We start from the raw sequence: 18,499 nt of genomic DNA on the forward strand, positions 1-18,499 counted from the left end.
TGGGTGTACTGCGTACTTTGTGTATCTGTGCACAAACATAGAGAGATTGTTTATTATAAAACAGGAAAGCTTGGATTTTGCCATATTTTTCTCCTCAAAAATTGGATATGGAAATTGATTTTGTGCCAGGTTCTTGTTACACTGTGCTTTTCAATGTGAAGACTTTGGATATGATTGACATGAACAACCTCTTAATATCAAAAGCTTCTAACAATGTAGCAGCTTCAAACTTTCTTTATTAATGATAATGATTTTCTCCTGAAATTCTAAAATTATTTTCCAAAATTACATAAACATCGCTAAGTTTAATTAGTCTTATGCTTTCTATTTTTGCTCACTGACACATGCATCTCAGTCTTGTTCATGTGAAATGATTAATATCGTTGTTCTATTCAGCCAGAAATAATGACTTCAGAAAGCTTGATGGATAATCAATCATGCATCTTAGTTTATTTGAACATGAACTGGATGACAATAAGGTAGAATGTTCAGAAATTGTTTGATCTTCAAGCTTCATGTCAATAATTACAGTTTCAGAATATAATAACAACAATAAAACAGTATACTTCAGCAGCTAAAAGGAACTCACAAGAAGAATTGGAAAAATAATTATTGTCTCATATTGAATAATTTGTTCCAGTGAAAAGAGGCACTTGATTTCTGCACTTATAAGTGGGTGTTTGTTCATAAATATACTTTGCAAGAAGCATCAAGAAGTAATGTTTGAGTACTGTTTTCTTGTCGCAATCACAAAGTTAATGGAAGTTGATCAAATCAATGAGTCTATGCAGAAAAATAAATGAAAGCACAGGTATGATTCTGTGAAGGATTTTTTCCACTTAGTTATATGTCACAGAACCAAGCTGAAAGTATACAAGACATTCTTCACGTTTGTTTCCATCTTTTCATTTCTTAATATTGATGATCAGTATAAACATAAAAAGTTAAAAAAAAAACTTAGAAAATTGATTCCAGGAACTTTTCCTCCTAGCTTTTCCTCTTAGAAATAATGTCAAAAGGATTTAAATGCTATATTTTAATCAGGATATGAATATTCAGGAGAGGTATTACTGGGTGGTTGATCACAGAATTAGAAAGACTTTACATTAAGCTCTGCTTCTGAAACAAAACAAATTGCTGATCAACTTGAAAAGAAGGAATTTCTACCCTGAAATGATCCCATGACAATAAAATGACAGGTCTGGACAATCAAGTTGATGCTCAAATTAAAAATGCTTTCTTTTCTCTATTTGTTTTTCTCAATAAGTCAAAAAAAATGAGGAACATCTGTTTTGTGAAAGCAAATATTCTGTTTATCCATAGTCCTTAGGAAAATTCATGAACTGATAATAATTATTTATGTATGAATAAGGTACAAAGAAAGTTTCCCCCAACCCTTTGCAGACATTGAGGAAGATAGTCAAGAAAAATAGAATATAGACTGTCTTTTTAAACTGTGGTTCAAAACCGCATTTGTGGTCTCATAATTAAATGTGGGGGTCGCTAAATTATGATTGATTATCAATTAATGTTTGCCTTGTATATCTATTTTATATGCCTATATATTTGGGGATATGTAACAATTTCTTAGGTGAAAAGGACTCATGAGTGAAAAAAATTAAGAAGCCTTGTAGAAGAACAAAAGTAACAAGAATATCAAAGGAATTAATGAAAACAAATAAAAACATGATGGCCTAACAGTGCCAGACTTACAATTAATTATTTTATAAAGCAGTAGTGATCAAAACCATTTGGTACTGGCTAAGAAATAGAGTAATTGATCAGTGAAACAGCTTGATACACATGACACAATAATCAATGACTATAGTAATCTAGTATTGATAAATCTCAAAAACTTCAGCTTCTGGGATAACTATTTCACAAAAATTGCTTGGAATACTAGAAATTAATATGCCAGAAACTCAGCATAGACCTACATCTCACACCCTATATCAAAGTAAGATTGAAAGATTAAAATGGATATGTTGGAATCTTTACAAACTGTTAAGTCATTAGAGTTGAGATGTTTTGGGCCAGAACCTGAAACAAGGTACAAAGTAGAACTAATTGATACAATGCTTGTGTTTACTCCTTTACTCATTGGAATTTACAAGTATGGGAGATTCACAAAGTTAACTGTGTAACTTTTGCATTTTTGCATGTAACATTTGCATTTTATCACCTGGCTACGTTTTGGGTGATTATTACTTTCAACTGCAACTAAGGCTACCTCCAGAAAACCTCCCGGAAAAACCTGCTCTCTCCCAGAGAGAACCATCTCTTATATTATTTTAAAGAAGAACAAGAACTCCAACATGGATATATGATTTAGGCATAAGGGTGATACCATAAGCAAATTAGTACACTAAGGGACAATTTAACCTATCATATCTTTGGAGAAGGGAGGAATTTATGATCAAAGAAAAACTAGAGAACATTATGGAATGTACAATGAACAACATTATACAAAACTGGTGATTCTTTCTTCCTTCCTTCCTTCCTTCCTTCCTTCCTTCCTTCCTTCCTTCCTTCCTTCCTTCTTCTTCTTCTTCCTTCCTTTTTCTTCTTTTTCCTTCCTCTTCTTCTTCTTCCTCTTCTTCTTCCTTCTTCCTCTTCTTCTTCCTCTTTCCTCTTCTTCTTCCTCTTCCTCCTCCTCCTCCTCCTCCTCCTCCTCCTCCTCTTTCTTCTTCTTCTTCTTCTTCTTCTTCTTCTTCTTCTTCTTCTTCTTCTTTTCTTCTTCTTCTTCTTCTTCTTCTCTTCTTCTTCTTCTTCTTCTTCTTCTTCTTCTTCTTCTTCTTCTTCTTTTCTTCTTCCTGGTTTGATTTGATTTTTCTTGTGCAGCACAATCATTGTATAAATATATATGCATATATTGGAATTACCATATATTTCTACCTTGTTTAATATATATTGGACTACTTTCCATGTAGGGGAGGGCATGGGGGAAGGGAAGGAGAATTGGAACACAAGGTTTTGCAAGGGCTAATGTTAAAGAATTGTCCATATGTTTTAAAAAATAAAAAGCCTTAATAAAAAAACAAACAAAATTTGCTTTATTCCCATCCCATAAATTTTGGTATGTTGTCTCATTGTTGTCATTCTCTTATATGAAATTACTAATTATGTCTATCATTTGTTTTACCCACTCATTCTTTAGGATTAGATTATATAGTTTCCAAATAATTTTCATTTATTTTCCCCTGGTCTTTTATTATATCATGATCTGAAAAAAATACTATTTCTGCCTTTCTACATTTGATTTTGAGATTTGTATGCCCTAAATATGATCAATTTTAGTATAGGTTCCATGTACTCCTGGGCGGGGGGATGGGAATATATATTATATATATATATTCTTTTCTCCATTCAATTTTCTTCAAAGGTCTATCATAACTAACTTTTCTAGAATTCTATTTTCTTCCTTCTTTCTTATTTATTTTATGATCTGATTTATCTAGTTCTGAGAGAGAAAGTTTGAGATCCTCCATTAGTATAATTTTGCTGTCTAATTCTTCTTGCAACTCTTTTAACTTCTCCTCTAGGAATTTGGATGCTGTACCACTTGGTCTGTGTGTGTGTGTGTGTTTAGCATTGATATTGCTTAATTATTAATGGTACCCTTTAGCAAGATGTAATTTCCTTCCTTATCTCTTTTAATTAGATTTATTTTTGCTTTTGCTTGATCTGAAATCAGGATTGCTATACCTGCTTTTTTTTTAACTTCAGCTGAATATCTTTATTCTGCTGTTCTAGCTTTTTATCTTTATTCTGAATATATAACTCTACTTTAAATGTGCCTCTTGTAAACAACATATTGTAGGATTCTTGCTTTTAATCCAGATTTTTAAATTATAATTTTAATCTGCTCCTGTTTTATGGGACAGTTAAAATTACTTTCTCTGTATTTCCATTCATCCTTTTTTCCAAGTTATACTTTTCTCTTTTCTTTCCCCCTTTCCCTCCTGCCCAGTATTTTGCTTCTGACTATCCCATTCCTCAAACAGCCCTCTCCTTTTACAACCTGTCACCCTTTCTTATACTTTTACCATTCTACTTCTGTTCTCCCTTTTTCCCTTTTCCTTTCCTACTTCCCTTATGATACAATATAAGACCTACAACTGCTAGACCACTTTCCTTTACATTCTCTCCCTCCCCCTCCTGTCTAAGTAATTTCCTTGATATTTTCGATATTTAGTTCTTTCAGATGAATTTTGTGATTTTTTTCTAGCTCTATGAAATGAATTTCCGTAGTTTTGTTTGTATAGCACTGAATAAACAAATACATTTTGATGGTATTTTCATTTTATTATATTGATTTGACCCTACCCTGACTTGGCCTGAAAGTAATATTTCTCCACTTATTTAGATCTGACTTTATTTGTGTGAAAAATGTTTTGTAATTGTGTTCATGTTGCAGAAGCTGCAAATTGTTTCAACTAGTTTTTTAATTGAATCTCTAGAATTTTCTAGATATGCAAAGAGTGGTAGTTTTGTTTCTTGGTTGCCTTTTCTAATCACTTCAATTTATTTTATTTTATCATTGCCTTAACTGACTTTTTAGTATATGAGTTAACTGACCTAAACAAGCTATGGTCAATGACAGGGATTTCAGACTTTGGGGGGGATATTGTAATTCAACCTAATTGCTATTCAGATGGGGAAGCCAACCAATTGTATCTTTGATTGTATTTAATCTAATTACTATTCAGATAGTAAATCTGATCAATTGCACTCAATCTATTTCACTAAGATTACTAAATTTGATCAATTGTAACTAACCCTGACTGTAAATCTTGACCAACCTTGAATGGAGGGATAAAAATCCAAGCTAATGGAATAAAGTTTGCTCCCTTGAAGCACACCATGTCTCATTTATGAGTATACCTACTTCTCTTAAGAATTGCTAAATAAAAGATTGTTCTTTCATTCTAAAGAGCACTAGTTGTAATATTGTTCCTGGACCAGCTTAGAAGTGAAGAAGCAATGGGCAGCAGCGGCTCTTCAAGGGCTTACTCCCCAATCCTGCTGAGCTCCATGGAGTCCTCTGATAACATGTTGTACACTGCAACAGAAAGATTATGCAATGATCAATTGTGATAGACATGGCTCTTTTCAACAATGAGGTGATTCAGACCAATTCTAATAGACTTGTGATGGAGAGAGCCATCTGAACCCAGAGAAAGAGATGATTGTGGGGACTGAATGTGGATCTTGGCACAGTATTTTCACCTTTTTTGTTGTTGTTTGCTTGCTTTTTGTTTTCTTTCTCATTTTTTTTTCTTTTTAATCTGATTTTTCTTCTGCAGCATGATAATTGTGGAAATATGTATAGGAGAATTACACATGTTTAACATAGATTATTTGCTTTACAGGAAAAGAGGTGGGGGGAAGGGAGGAAGAAAAAATTGAAATGCAAGGTTTTGCAGGGTGAATGTTGAAACGTGGTTTGACAATAAATTGATATTATTTTTTTAAACAGTTTCCAGCAAGTCATTGCAATATAGTATATGAAACATTTACTCATATACTTTCGTTTTGCTGCATGAGTGGACAACATTCTTTTCTGACCCCATATTATTTAAAATGCTTTTCATGCAGAGGTGATAAAAAAGAATATGCTACAACTTATATGATCCTGCCCTTCATCCCTTCTTTTCATTGTGAATTTACTGAGACTGATTCTTTGAGATTTGTGAAGATCTAGGATCAGTAATCAGATAAGGACCCCAAAGGGAAAAATGTAGTAAAAGGATAGGCCTTTAGGTTATTTATTAGGATATTAATTTTCTCCTTCTTCTCCTTCTTCTCCTTCTTCTCCTTCTTCTCCTTCTCCTTCTCCTTCTCCTTCTCCTTCTCCTTCTCCTTCTCCTTCTCCTTCTTCTTCTCCTTCTTCTTCTTCTTCTTCCAATATTAGGATAATTAAAAGGCCTGTCACTTTCCTTATATTATTAAACAAAATGAAGGATATACCCCTTAAGCTGAGCCTCAAGGAAGAGAAAGATATCAAGACCAATATGAAGTGGAAAAATATTTTTAAACTATTACTATTTCCACTCAATCTAAAATAATCCTCAGTGATAAAACCTTCTTTTCTAGCATTGAGGATAGAACATAAAAAAACAGCAATAGCTATTAATACAATAACAACCAAAACAACTCCAAGTTAATTTTCTATCCATGTGAAAAGTTGTTGACTTTTTTGTTTTCCCATTTTTGTACTTTTGTAGTACTTTTATAGTAAAACTTCTATTTATACACTAGAATGATGGAGGAATGTTAGCCTCTTTTTAATGTGTTTGGTTAACTAAAAATCCCTTTCTTTCAATTTTTATTAAAATAGTGCTAATACACAATTCTCTTACTAAACAGAGTAGACTGAATATTTTTCATATCTCTAACCCTACCTTTATTTCAAATGTCATTTTTTTCCTTGAATAATATTTTACATGTTAGGTAGAGTCTGTATGGACACTTATGAGATACACTGTGAGCCATTTTCTTTTCTATTTTAAAATAGCTCCCTTGTTTTCTTGTCATTTGCCTCTTTCTGATGAAAGAGAAGGCATAACAATTCTGCCTAATTGAGAATTCAGTTTTAATTGAAGTTTTACTGGGCTTTGCTCTCCTTTCCCCTTTAAATGGCAGCCTTGAAGTATCCTGGGGTAGAGGCTGATGGATGATAATAGGGAAAAGCATCAAAATAACATCTTTCTAACCTTTCTTTGGGGCTTTTAATATATGAATAGCATGGGGACACATTATGCAAGGCAAAGTATTGTGTAAAAATGTATGATTGCACATAATAAGCATCTCTAGGCGTGACAAATTAGCACTTACTTCAATTTCTAAAATTGCTTTTACTTTTACATGTAGCTCTATCGTTTATAGTTCCACATGTCATGTAGCACATTTCTCAACCTATATGCCATAGTGTCTATAGAAGATTCTTTCTTTAGATTCACAGATGTTTAATATTATTCAAACAGATGCTTCCAATATTGAGATGAGCTTTTAAGGATTGTATAATTTGTCAAATTAAGAGTTTGATTGGGATTCTTAATCATAAGCTTTATGTTTTATGGACAAAAGTATAGATACATTGATACATTATATATTATTACATATATATAAATTTATAGGTATAGATCAAGAAAATAAATATAGATTATATAGACAAAGATGAAGATATATATGTATATATATGTATATATATGCAGTGAAATAAAGATACGGGCATGTATGTGGAGAGAGAAAAAATAAAACATAGAAAGATTATGTAGACATAACTGAGGTATAAATAAATATAGATATAAAGAAAGGCTAGATAAAATGATAGCCTCAATGTCATATAGACGATTTGAATAGAAAGAGATGGTCTCAAAGCCTGAAATTCCTGTTCAAAACCAGCTTCTGACCTATAATACTTGTGTAATTCTTGAAAAGCCACAAATTCTCTATGTTCTAGTCATCTTTCTAAGACTAACTACTAAGAAGGTGCCTATGTGTTCCAGTAAAAAAAAGTTTCTGTACTTCTGAAATCACTGTACCTATGAATTCACTACTCCGATCTGTATCCCTCTAGATATAAAGATATAGAGGTAAATATATGGAGAGAAATAGAGACAATGGCATGTGTATATTTGAAGATATGTATGAGAACTTTTGACAGAAGACAAATCAAAAGACTACTTCTAACTGGAAAGCAAAACACTTGTCCTTTTAGATGTGATTTTTCTCATTGTTGATTCTGGATTTGAAATGATTCTCACAAAACCAGTTCCAAACATGTCTAGAATCCCATATCACTGTTTAGAACACCCAGAACTTATATATCAGTTGTTCTTATAATTTTGTTGATTCATCTATAATAGTCCTTTTCCTCTAAGAATTTTGAAATAATGTTGACGTGTGGGAGCAAAGAAAACAAAGAGGTTGTTGAATCAAGATTGTATCAGTCTTCTTATTTTAGCCCTTACTTTTATCTTCATTCTAGTTTGTAGGAAAACAAAGAAGCCAACAAACAATCAAAAACATCTATTTGGAGCAAGATTAAACAGCAGTTAGAGTCATAATTTCTTTACTTCTTTCTACCCTCAATGAACTGAACATCTAGTCTGACATAACTGTTTATTATCTGAGATATATAGAATTATGTACCTGGTGGCTTGTTCATCAATATTGAAGAGGTAGCATCAAACAAAATTCTTCTTTTGGTTCTTTTTTCTTCCTAATCCATCACCCTTCCAAAGTCTAACCACCTTCTACATGTTCTGTTTTGTTTTGTTTTCCCTCTCAGCATTACCTTGGCAAGCATAATCACCTAAGGAAGATTTCTGGACAGAATTGAGGTTAAATTGGTGACGTTGATAATTGTCATCTGAGACATAACTAAAATTGCATATAAATAAAAATGTACAAAAATGTAACTGGCCTTATATAAAGGAAGGCAGACAGATCCACTGGTGATTATAATATATAGATTTAGAATTAAAACGAATCACACAGGTCATTTATTTCCTAAAACCCTATTTTTTTTAATAGATTAGGAAACAGATGTAGATGGACCAAGTGACCAAATCAAGTTCATACAGATTAGAAAACTAGGGTTAAACCCAGGCTCATCAACTCAGGACCTACATCTCTTTCAGTTCTACCAGGCATTACTCAAGCATTTCTTAAATAATCAATCTCTTGTTATTCCATAGACAATATTAATTCTTTCAGTAAAAGTTGAACCTGATTGATTTAGGAGTTCTTTCTATCTCTATAATTTTACCAACTTTTAATTCATTATAAAAAATATAAAATATAAGTTTTCTTTTAAATTAAATCAAAATATATTCATTATTTGATATCAATATAATATCAGGCTATGTATGTTAATTTCTGATAAATAATCCTCAATGAAAAACAATGGTAAACCAATGGTTACAGTAAACATGATTTGTTCCTTACCCACTGTAAATGGAATTCTCTTTCTAATCATTTATGAAAATAACGGCAAGTGTCATACAAAAATAGAAGTATAATTCACATCATCTCATAAAAAACTTCATATAATGCAACACATTTTGCTTAAAATAATAATCAGTAAATTCATGTTTACATGATAATAAGAAACATAATGTCTCCTTAATTAAAAGCCCTTATAATAACAGGAAGTTTGAATTAATCATAGTTGACAAAAATCAGTTCAAGGAGGGGTTAATGTCTAAAATGTTTATTTGTATGCCAGGTCAGTACAATTCCAATAAATTTTAAATTTTGGGTACTTCCAAAATCACAAACTGACTCCATGAGTTAAAATTTGTGCCCAGTTTATCTCCCAGGTAAATGAAGTATATTACCAGATTCTTTATTAAGGCTAGGAATAAATAAATGGGAAATTCTAGAAGTGTGGCCTACTGTATATGATAAATTTAAATTATTTGGAAACATTATTCAATCTCCCGTGTTTTAGGTTTTCCTTCCTTTCTTTCCTTCTTCCTTCCTTCCTTCTTTCCTCTCTCCCTCCCTCCCTTCCTTTCTTTTTTCTTTCTTTTCTTCTTCCCTTCCTTCCTTCCCATTCCCCCAAATGAAACTGTGGCCTAGCAATTTCCCTTCCAAGTTTTTATCATTCACTAACTATGAGAAAAAAATGCCTTGTGAATTACTAAAAATTTCTATTCCCATCCCAGCAATGGGAAGTCAAAAAATTTAATGATAACAATGCATTTGAAATAAAAGTTAAATGTTTATATTCACTAATTACCTAACTATTCACTAAGTCTAAGTGGGGTACCTCTAAAAAGCCTTTGAAATTTGAATTTAAAAGTTTAATTGTTGATAATCCAACTTCATTTATTGAATAAGTTCATAGGAAGTCCATTAACAAAGATAAAGTAAATGACATACATACACACAAAAAATTACTTTTGTTACGTCCTAACACTCACTTACTTTAGCAGGCTGAGTTTCTATAGTGCAACTGATTACTTTTTCCCACAGTTCTAGGCCAAATTTTAAGAAATTTGAGGTGCATTTATAGTACAATAACTAGCAAAATCCCAATGGAATGCTCCACTTTCTTTATCCAGCTGATATCTCAAAGATAAAACAGTTTTATTACCCTTTAACTGGGTTGTGCAGTGAATAGAATGCTATAACTAAAGTCAGGAAGATTTAGGAAAATAATCTTGAGTTCAAATTCAACCTCAGGCACTTACTGGCTTTGTGAATGGGGACAATTCACTCAACTTTGTTTGCCTCAGCTGTTCATATGCAAAATGAGCCAGAAAAAGATATAAAAACCATTTCTTTATCTTTTCCAAGGAAATCCCAAATGGGATCATAAAGAGTCAGATAACACTGAATATAATTCAACCAAAAAAACTTTACTATAACCATCACAGGAAGAGCAGTTGTTACACAACATTCTCCCCGAGATTCTATGACATATTCTATCAATAGTACATAAAGATGCCAAGGAAAATATAGTTTACATTTGTTAGGATCCTTGTAAGTCTTAAAACTACATTGTTGGGGGTAGAGCCAAAGCTGGTGGAGAATAGACAGATCCTTGAACTTCTGGTTTCCCTATGTCCAAAGGGACCAGATCAAACATCTGAATAGAATCCACAAATATTTGGAGTGTAACAAATTTCCAGTAGAAGCTATTTGGAAGAATTTCAAAAAAGGGCTTTTTTTTCAGTGGGAGGAGGAAGGGAAAGGTGACCAAGTGCAGGTGTAGTGCAAAGATCCAGGGCAGAATGGCTTCCACATGGTGGGAAAAACTACTGGGAGCCTCTTAGCCAAAATACAACAGTGTTGGCTACTCTGTCTTGGTCAGAAGACAGGGAATCAGTAGACAAGCTGTGAGCCATTCAACTCACAAAGCAAATAGTAAGCCCCTGAACTCCAGAATATTTCATGGGACTTGGCTACACCCACTTAGCACTGAAAGAAGTTAGCAGCACCTGTCCCAAGGCAGCGAGAAGTTGCTGTCACCTGTAGAAGAAGCTTCGGACAATATCCCATTTGCCCTAAGAACAGCTTTCAATCTTTAAAAATGAGCAAAAAAATGTGTGGGATGCAGCAAAGGCAGTAACTAATAAGGGGAAATTTTATATGTCTAGAGGCTTACTTGCATAAAATAGGAAAAAAGGAAATTAATGAATTAGGCTTACAACTAAAAAAAGCTAGAAAAAGAGCAAATTTAAAATTCCTAATCAAACACTAAACTTGAAATTCTAAAAATAAAAGGAGAGGTTAATAAAATTGAAAATTAAAAAAAAAAACTATTGAATTAATAAATACAACTAATAGTTGGTTTTATGAAAAAAACAACAAAATAGATAAACCTTTGGTAAATTTCATTAGAAAAAGGAAAGAGGAAAATCAAATTGTTAGTCTTAAGAATGAAAAAGAGAAATTTCCAGTAATGAAGAGGAAATTAGAACAATAATAAAGAATTACTTTGCCCAACTTTATGCCAATAAATTTGATAACTTAAATGAAATGGATTAATACCTTCAAAAATATAGGTTGCCCAGATTAACAGAGGAAGAAATTGATTAAATAGTCCCATTTTAGAAAAAGCAATAGAACAAGCTATTAATCAACTCCCTAAAAAAAATCCCCAGGATTAGATAAATTTACATGTTAATTCTACCAAACAATTAAAGAACAATTAACTCCAATGCTACATAAACTAATTGAAAAAATAGGGAATGAAGGAGTCCTACCAAATTCCTATTATATCACAGATATGTTACTGATACCTAAACCAGGTAGGATGAAAACAGAGAAAGAAAATTATAGACCAATCTTCCTAATGAACATCGATGCAAAAATTTTAAATAAAATATTAGCAAAAAGACTACAGAAAATCATCCCCAGGATAATACACCATGACCAAGTAAGATTTATACCAGGAATGCAGGGCTGGTTCAATATTAGGAAAACTATTAGCATAATTGACTATATCAATAACCTGATTAACAAAAACCATACGATCATCTCAATAGATGCAGAAAAAGCATTTGATAAAACCCCACACCCATCCCTAGTGATTCTTCAAAGAGGAATTTCAAGAATTCATGATGAAAAGACCAGAACTGAATGGAAAATTTGATTTTTAATTACAGGACTCTGGAGAAGCATAACGAGGTAATCTGGAAAATGATATTATAAGGGAGTTAATAAGGTTTATGTTTTTATATATTACTATATGGGAGGATAATACTTGCAATTTCATTAGAACTTTCTCATTGTCATGGCAGTTAGAAGGAGTATATATATAGACAGAGGGCACTGGTGTGAGTTGAATATGATGGGGTAATATCTTTTTTTTAATGATCAAATTAAGGGTTGAGAGAGAGATGTAAGGGGAGAAAGAAAAAAGAGAGTAGTGGAATGATGTAAATTATCTGTCATAAAAAGAGGCAAGAAAAAGCTTTTAGAGTGGAGAAGAAAAGAGGGAGGAGAGGGTGAATGAGTGAACCTTACTCTCATGAGAGGCTCAAATAGGAAATAACATATATATTCAGTACGGGTATAGGCCTGCAGGAAAATAGAAGGGGAATAGACTATAGGAAAGGAGGGAGGGTGATAAAAGAAAAGGCATATTGGAGGAGGGAGTGGTCAGCAGGAATTCACTTTTGACAAGGGATAGGATAAAATGAGAGAAAGAATAAATGGAGGGGAAATAGAATTAGCATAAGCAATTGTTAAAAAAAAAATTCAAAGCAAGTTTTTCTGATGCTATAAATATTTTGTATATGTGAGTCCTTGCCCTTTTTTATGATCTCTTTGAGATTCAGACCTATCAATGGCATTGCTATATCAAAGGATATGTACAATTTAAGAATCCTTTGGCCATAGTTCCAAATTGCTCTCTGAGAATGATTGGATCAGATCACAATTCCACCAAAAATGCATTTAATATTCCAGTTTTCTCACATTCTCACCAACAGTTATTTCCCTTTTCTGTCATGTTAATCAATCTGATAAATGTGAAGTGGTATCCCAATGTTGTTTCAATGTGCATTTATCTAATTGATAATAATTTAGATAATTTTTCTTATGACTATAGATAGCTTTACTTTTTTTTTTCATCTAAAAATGGCCTGTTTATATGCTTTGAGAATTTATCAATTGGGTAATGATTGTATTTTTATAAATTTGTTTATAATTTTATAAAATTAAAACTACTCATTTTGCTCTAAATTATTATTGCTTAGAGTATGCAAAGTAAGACAACTCTGATTTAGCACTTCACATCTCTCAGATTGACTTAAGATGACAGAAAAAGATAATGGAAAATGTTGGAGAGAGTGTGGGAAAACTCAGACACTAATACATTGTTGGTGGAGTTATGAACTAATGCAACCATTTTGGAGAGCAATTTATAGTAGATTGGATTAATAGTCATAATCCTACAATAAGCTGTTTTCAGAAATCCTTCAAAGAATCTAACTACAAACTGTCTTTTCTGTCCTGGAGCTGTTAGGTATGTCCCAAGCCCACGGTAGCTATAAGATCTAATGTCCTGATCCTGGCTGAGACTCCACTGACCAAGAGTGTGCTGGAACTGCACCCCAGATTCTCACTCTATTTCCACAGACCCCTTCTACTGACTTCCCGAGTCCTCCCCTCAGCTGAGAGGTCTAGAAGCCTCCAGAACTGCTTTTGATTCAGAGGTCCTACCTTAATGATGCTGGGGTTTGAAGGGAGCTGGTGCCAGGGACAGGTCTGCCCTGGTATTGCATGCTGGGATTGAATTCTGATTGCACAGAACTTTTCTGCTGAGCTTCTTTGATCATTTTTTCTTCATTGATCAATTGAAACTGAGTTAGGTCTCTTTGTCAAAGAAATCCACTTCCATCAGAATACATTCTCATACAATATCGTTGTCGAAGTGTATAATGATCTCCTGGTTCTGCTCATTTCACTTCGCATCAGTTCATGTAAGTCTCGCCAATCCTCTCTGTATTCATCCTGCTGGTCATTTCTTATAGAACAATAATATTCCATAACATTCATATACCACAATTTACCCAGCCATTCTCCAATTGATGGGCATCCATTCATTTGGAAAATATTTTAAACCATCTTTTTGGGTGTTCTAATGTTCTAAAAATGTTTTAGAGTCATTATTTAAAAGATTTGATTTTGGAGAATTTGGGGAGGGAGATTAGGCAAATTACTTCCTTTACTCTGCTATCTTGATCCCTCTTTCAATTTTAATTTTTTTTGACTGAGGCAATTGGGGTAAAGTGGCTTTCCTAGGCTCACACAACTAGGGAGGGTTAAGTGTCTGAAATCAGATTTGAACTCCTGACTTCAGGAGCCACTTAACTGCCCCCAACTTTAATTTTAAGGAATACTTTTCTACAGTCAGTTTTTGTGCCTTCTTTTACCCTTGGATAATTCTACTTTTAAAGTAATTGTTTGTTTTTTTCAGTAGATTTATTTTTCCATTTGGCAATTTGTGTTTTTTTTTTTTTTATTTTTAAATCAATTTTTGGCTTTACTTTTCTAAGCTTTTGCCTGTCTTGCATACCCTCATTTCCCTCCAATTTTTCTTCTACCTCTCTTTTTCTACTTTTAAAATCATTTTTACCTCCTCCAAGAAGGCTTTTTTAGACTAAAGAACAATTTATATTCCCTTTTTAGCTTTTACATGTAGGTATTTTTTTTTCCTCTTCTGTGTTGATGCTTTAATCTTCTCTATCACCATAGTTTTCTATGACCAAGTTTTTTTTTTCCTGTTAACATAAAGTTGAGCTCTGTTCTTTCAATACAGGAGGACACTGTTTTAAGCTTCTTGTTTTGTGTACCTGTAGCCCACTCAGTGGCTTTGTGTGTCAAAGTCTTGGATGCTGGTAGCTTGCTCATTGCTGTCAGGTAGCTCTACCTTATCCTACCTGCTCTTGCCTAGTTTCCAAAATTGCGGATTTGCTTTCTTATGCTAAAGCTGGAGGCTCCACTGATGATCTGCTGTACCACTGGTCTATTGAGCAAGGACCCAGAACCAAATATCTTTGTTGCTGATCTCTGCTGTCACTAAATGTTTCCCACTGCCTTCCCTCAGATATCATCTGTGCTGGGCTGTGCTCTCCTTTTACCTAAGTGAGACAAATGTTTTCTGAAATTCTTCAAAGTTATCATAAGCTGGAAAATTATTTCATTCATTTTTTCCTATTTTTTTCTTTTTTCCTTTCTTCTTTTGCTTTCTTTCTTTTCTTTCTTTCCTTTTCTTTTCTTTTTTTTTTTTTTTTTGTAGTTTTTGTAACTCTAGAATCCACTTGATTTTATTTTTTTCCAAGGGAAATTGGAGATATCTCAGGATACTTCCTGACTTCTGCCTGCCATTTTTGATTATATTTCTCAATCAAAGAAGCTATTTTACCATGTATAAAGGTATCAGGATATAAGACATTATGCTAATTATAATAATTGTTGCTGGGGTGTGAACTCATATTTCCATACATATTTCTATTACTATACTTGTTTAAATATATTTGGTATAATAGTTTGAAATCTGGTTTTAGGCTCAGGAAGACCTGAGTTCTGGTTATAACTCTGATAAATACAATACAAAGTTACGCCACTTAACTTCCCTCAACTCTAAAAACTCCATTGCTATTTCTTTGAGGATCATATATAAATTTCATCTCAAGTCTTGTCTTTTACAGCTTGTTTTCTTCTTATCTCCCTCTCTATTATCTTTCTACACTATAGGATCCAGTCATTTTAATTTATTTACTTATCCTAACACATGCCTCTCAATATCTCATTTCTATGCTTTTGTATTTAATAAATTAATGATGATTGATAGTTCACTGGAGAACTTGATGCTGCTATCCATATCTAGCAAATTATTTTGAGGAAGATAGTCATGACAGTATTGGAAAACTGTGAAAATGAAATAGAAGTCAATTGAATTCAATGTGAAAATCATTTGTTAATCACTTTTTATGGGCTCAGCACTGGAGTGAGATAAAATATATGTTTATATTGTCTAATCGCATTGAATTGTTTCCTGCTTCCACCATCTGCCTAAAATGTACCTTCAAAAGGCAATATCTAGTCTGAAATGACTGTTATTAATAATAAGAACAGCAATGATTTACATTAATACTGTGCTTTAGAATTCACAGAAATGTTGCCTACATTTTCTGTTTTGTGATTTGCAACAACCCTTAGGCAGGTGTATAAATATTATTATCCCTTTCATAGAGATGAGGAAGCTGAATCTCAAAAAAGTTAATAGTCCTGATCATGGATATAAAATTCAAGTGAGCTTCTAATATGGGCTTGGAAAAAAAAAAAAAAAGAAAGCTTTCCCATAGACTGCCTATATATTTCCTATGTTATATATGTATATGTACTATATTTCCTCCATCATGGAATCATGTATAATACTTTGAATTTCTGAAAAATGGAATAAAAATAAAGTCATAATCTTTGTTGACCAATAACCATTTTTTTTTTTGCAAAATTTTCAATTGTTGTCTTGCCATTTGGCATGAGGGTAATTCTATATTGTTGAAAGTTATGAAACTATACTGTTGCCATGGAAGTTTCCTATAAGTTTGGAGACCTTTATAATATAATTTGGTTCCAGAAACAGACCAGTTTTTGTCTGAACATTTCCCTACCTAAATGATCAGCTGCTTGTAAAATAACTAATACCTTCTTTGCTGAAGATTCAAGTTCTAGAATGAAAATCTGTAATACTTGAGTCTGAAGACATTGGACAATTATTCTCAACCTGTGTGATCTAACTCAAGTTATTTAATCTCTCTTAATCTCAGTTTCAAAGAATTGTTTTGAAGATCAAATGAGATAATATGTAAAAAGTATACTGCAAATCTTCATGTGCCATATCAATATTATTATTGTTCTTATCATACAGACAAGAATACAAACTTTCTTCTTAGGCTTGTATAGTTTCTATTCACATGCATATTGATGATAGTCTAGTAATAGAAAAGGTGGGAAAGAGTTTTAAGAATAATATTTTTAGGTCATTTGTTTTTAGTTGTTGTGTAGTGCTTCATATGTGAGATTTTGTTCCTATTGGTGGAAAAAAGATGGATGGGATAGTTAATAAATTGGATATTTGTTAGGACTTCAAAGATTCTCCAGGTTAGAATGATGGTTTAAATCTTGTACAATGAAATAAATGTAAAATCTCAAACTTAAGATTTTTTTTAATTGCTACATAAAGGTACAAAATGGAGAAAACAATAAAATATGTTTTTGTGAACTATGAGTAAACAATATGACATGACAGCAAAAGAAAACATGATAAATAGTCACTAAATACAGGTTAAATGGAGTGAGTTTTCTTAAGAGTCAGTGGCTTCATCAGCTGGGGATACTTAAATGAGATCAGTAATGATCAATAGTTAAAAAAAGTTTCTTAAAATATAAAGGGAAGAGTTGGAATTGGATATCATTATTACCTCTGTGATTGAGATTCTTTGAGATATGCAAAACCATACCATATTAAAAGAGATGCTCTTACTACAGATAAAAAATGATTAAGTAAAGAGATCATAGTTGAACAGCACAGTTCACAGATTTGCCTTGGTTAACTTCCCCCTTTCCAAAAAATGAGTCAGTAATTTCAATAATATACTGAAAATCTGCAATAAAATACATTTTTGAGATTCTTATTAAGTTTTCATTTCAGTGCTCACAATGAGTAAACAGCCCATCAAGATATTTTTAGCTTATAGGGCAATATCCATTACAAAGGTTGAAGAAATCAAATATTTTCAGCAAAAATTGACAAGTGCCACTTCAATTATAATACAGATACTTACCCAAGGACTTAAACGTGAAAGTGGGCATAGCATATAGCATTAATTTGAAAGTACGGTTTATATAAAGAATTAAATAATGTCAAAGGTTTATATTTGGTCAGATAACATGAATAGCTGCTTCTAGAAAAGTCAGATGGTCTTTGACATGGAATCATACACAACAAAATGAAATTGTCTATATCTTCACAAGCATGAGCTTGCCTGTTTTTGACTCAGTGATGGTTTCAGAATCAACTATTTTTGTGTCTTCAAATCACTGACTAGATCAAAGATCAGAATTAATATAATATTATACACGGCAATAACAAGACTTTATGATGATCAATTCTGATAGATGTGGCTCTCTTCAACAATGAGATGATTCAAACCAGTTCCAATTGTTCAGTGATAGAGAGAGTCATTTACACCCAGAGAGAGGACTGTGGGAACTGAGTGTGGACCACAACATAACATTCTCACTCTTTTTTTATTGTTGTTGTTTGCTTGCATTTTGTTTTCTTTCTCAGGGTTTTTTTTCCTTCTTGATCTGATTTTTCTAAGATAACTGTATAAATATGTACACATATATTGGATTTAAATATATTTAAACATATTTAACATGTGTTGGACAACCTACCATCTAGGGGAGGGGGTGAAGGAAGGAGAGGGTAATTTGGAACAGAAGGTTTTGCAAGGGTCAATGT

This window comes from Antechinus flavipes, chromosome 6 (genome assembly GCF_016432865.1).
Source record: "Antechinus flavipes isolate AdamAnt ecotype Samford, QLD, Australia chromosome 6, AdamAnt_v2, whole genome shotgun sequence".
Lineage (NCBI taxonomy): Eukaryota > Metazoa > Chordata > Mammalia > Dasyuromorphia > Dasyuridae > Antechinus > Antechinus flavipes.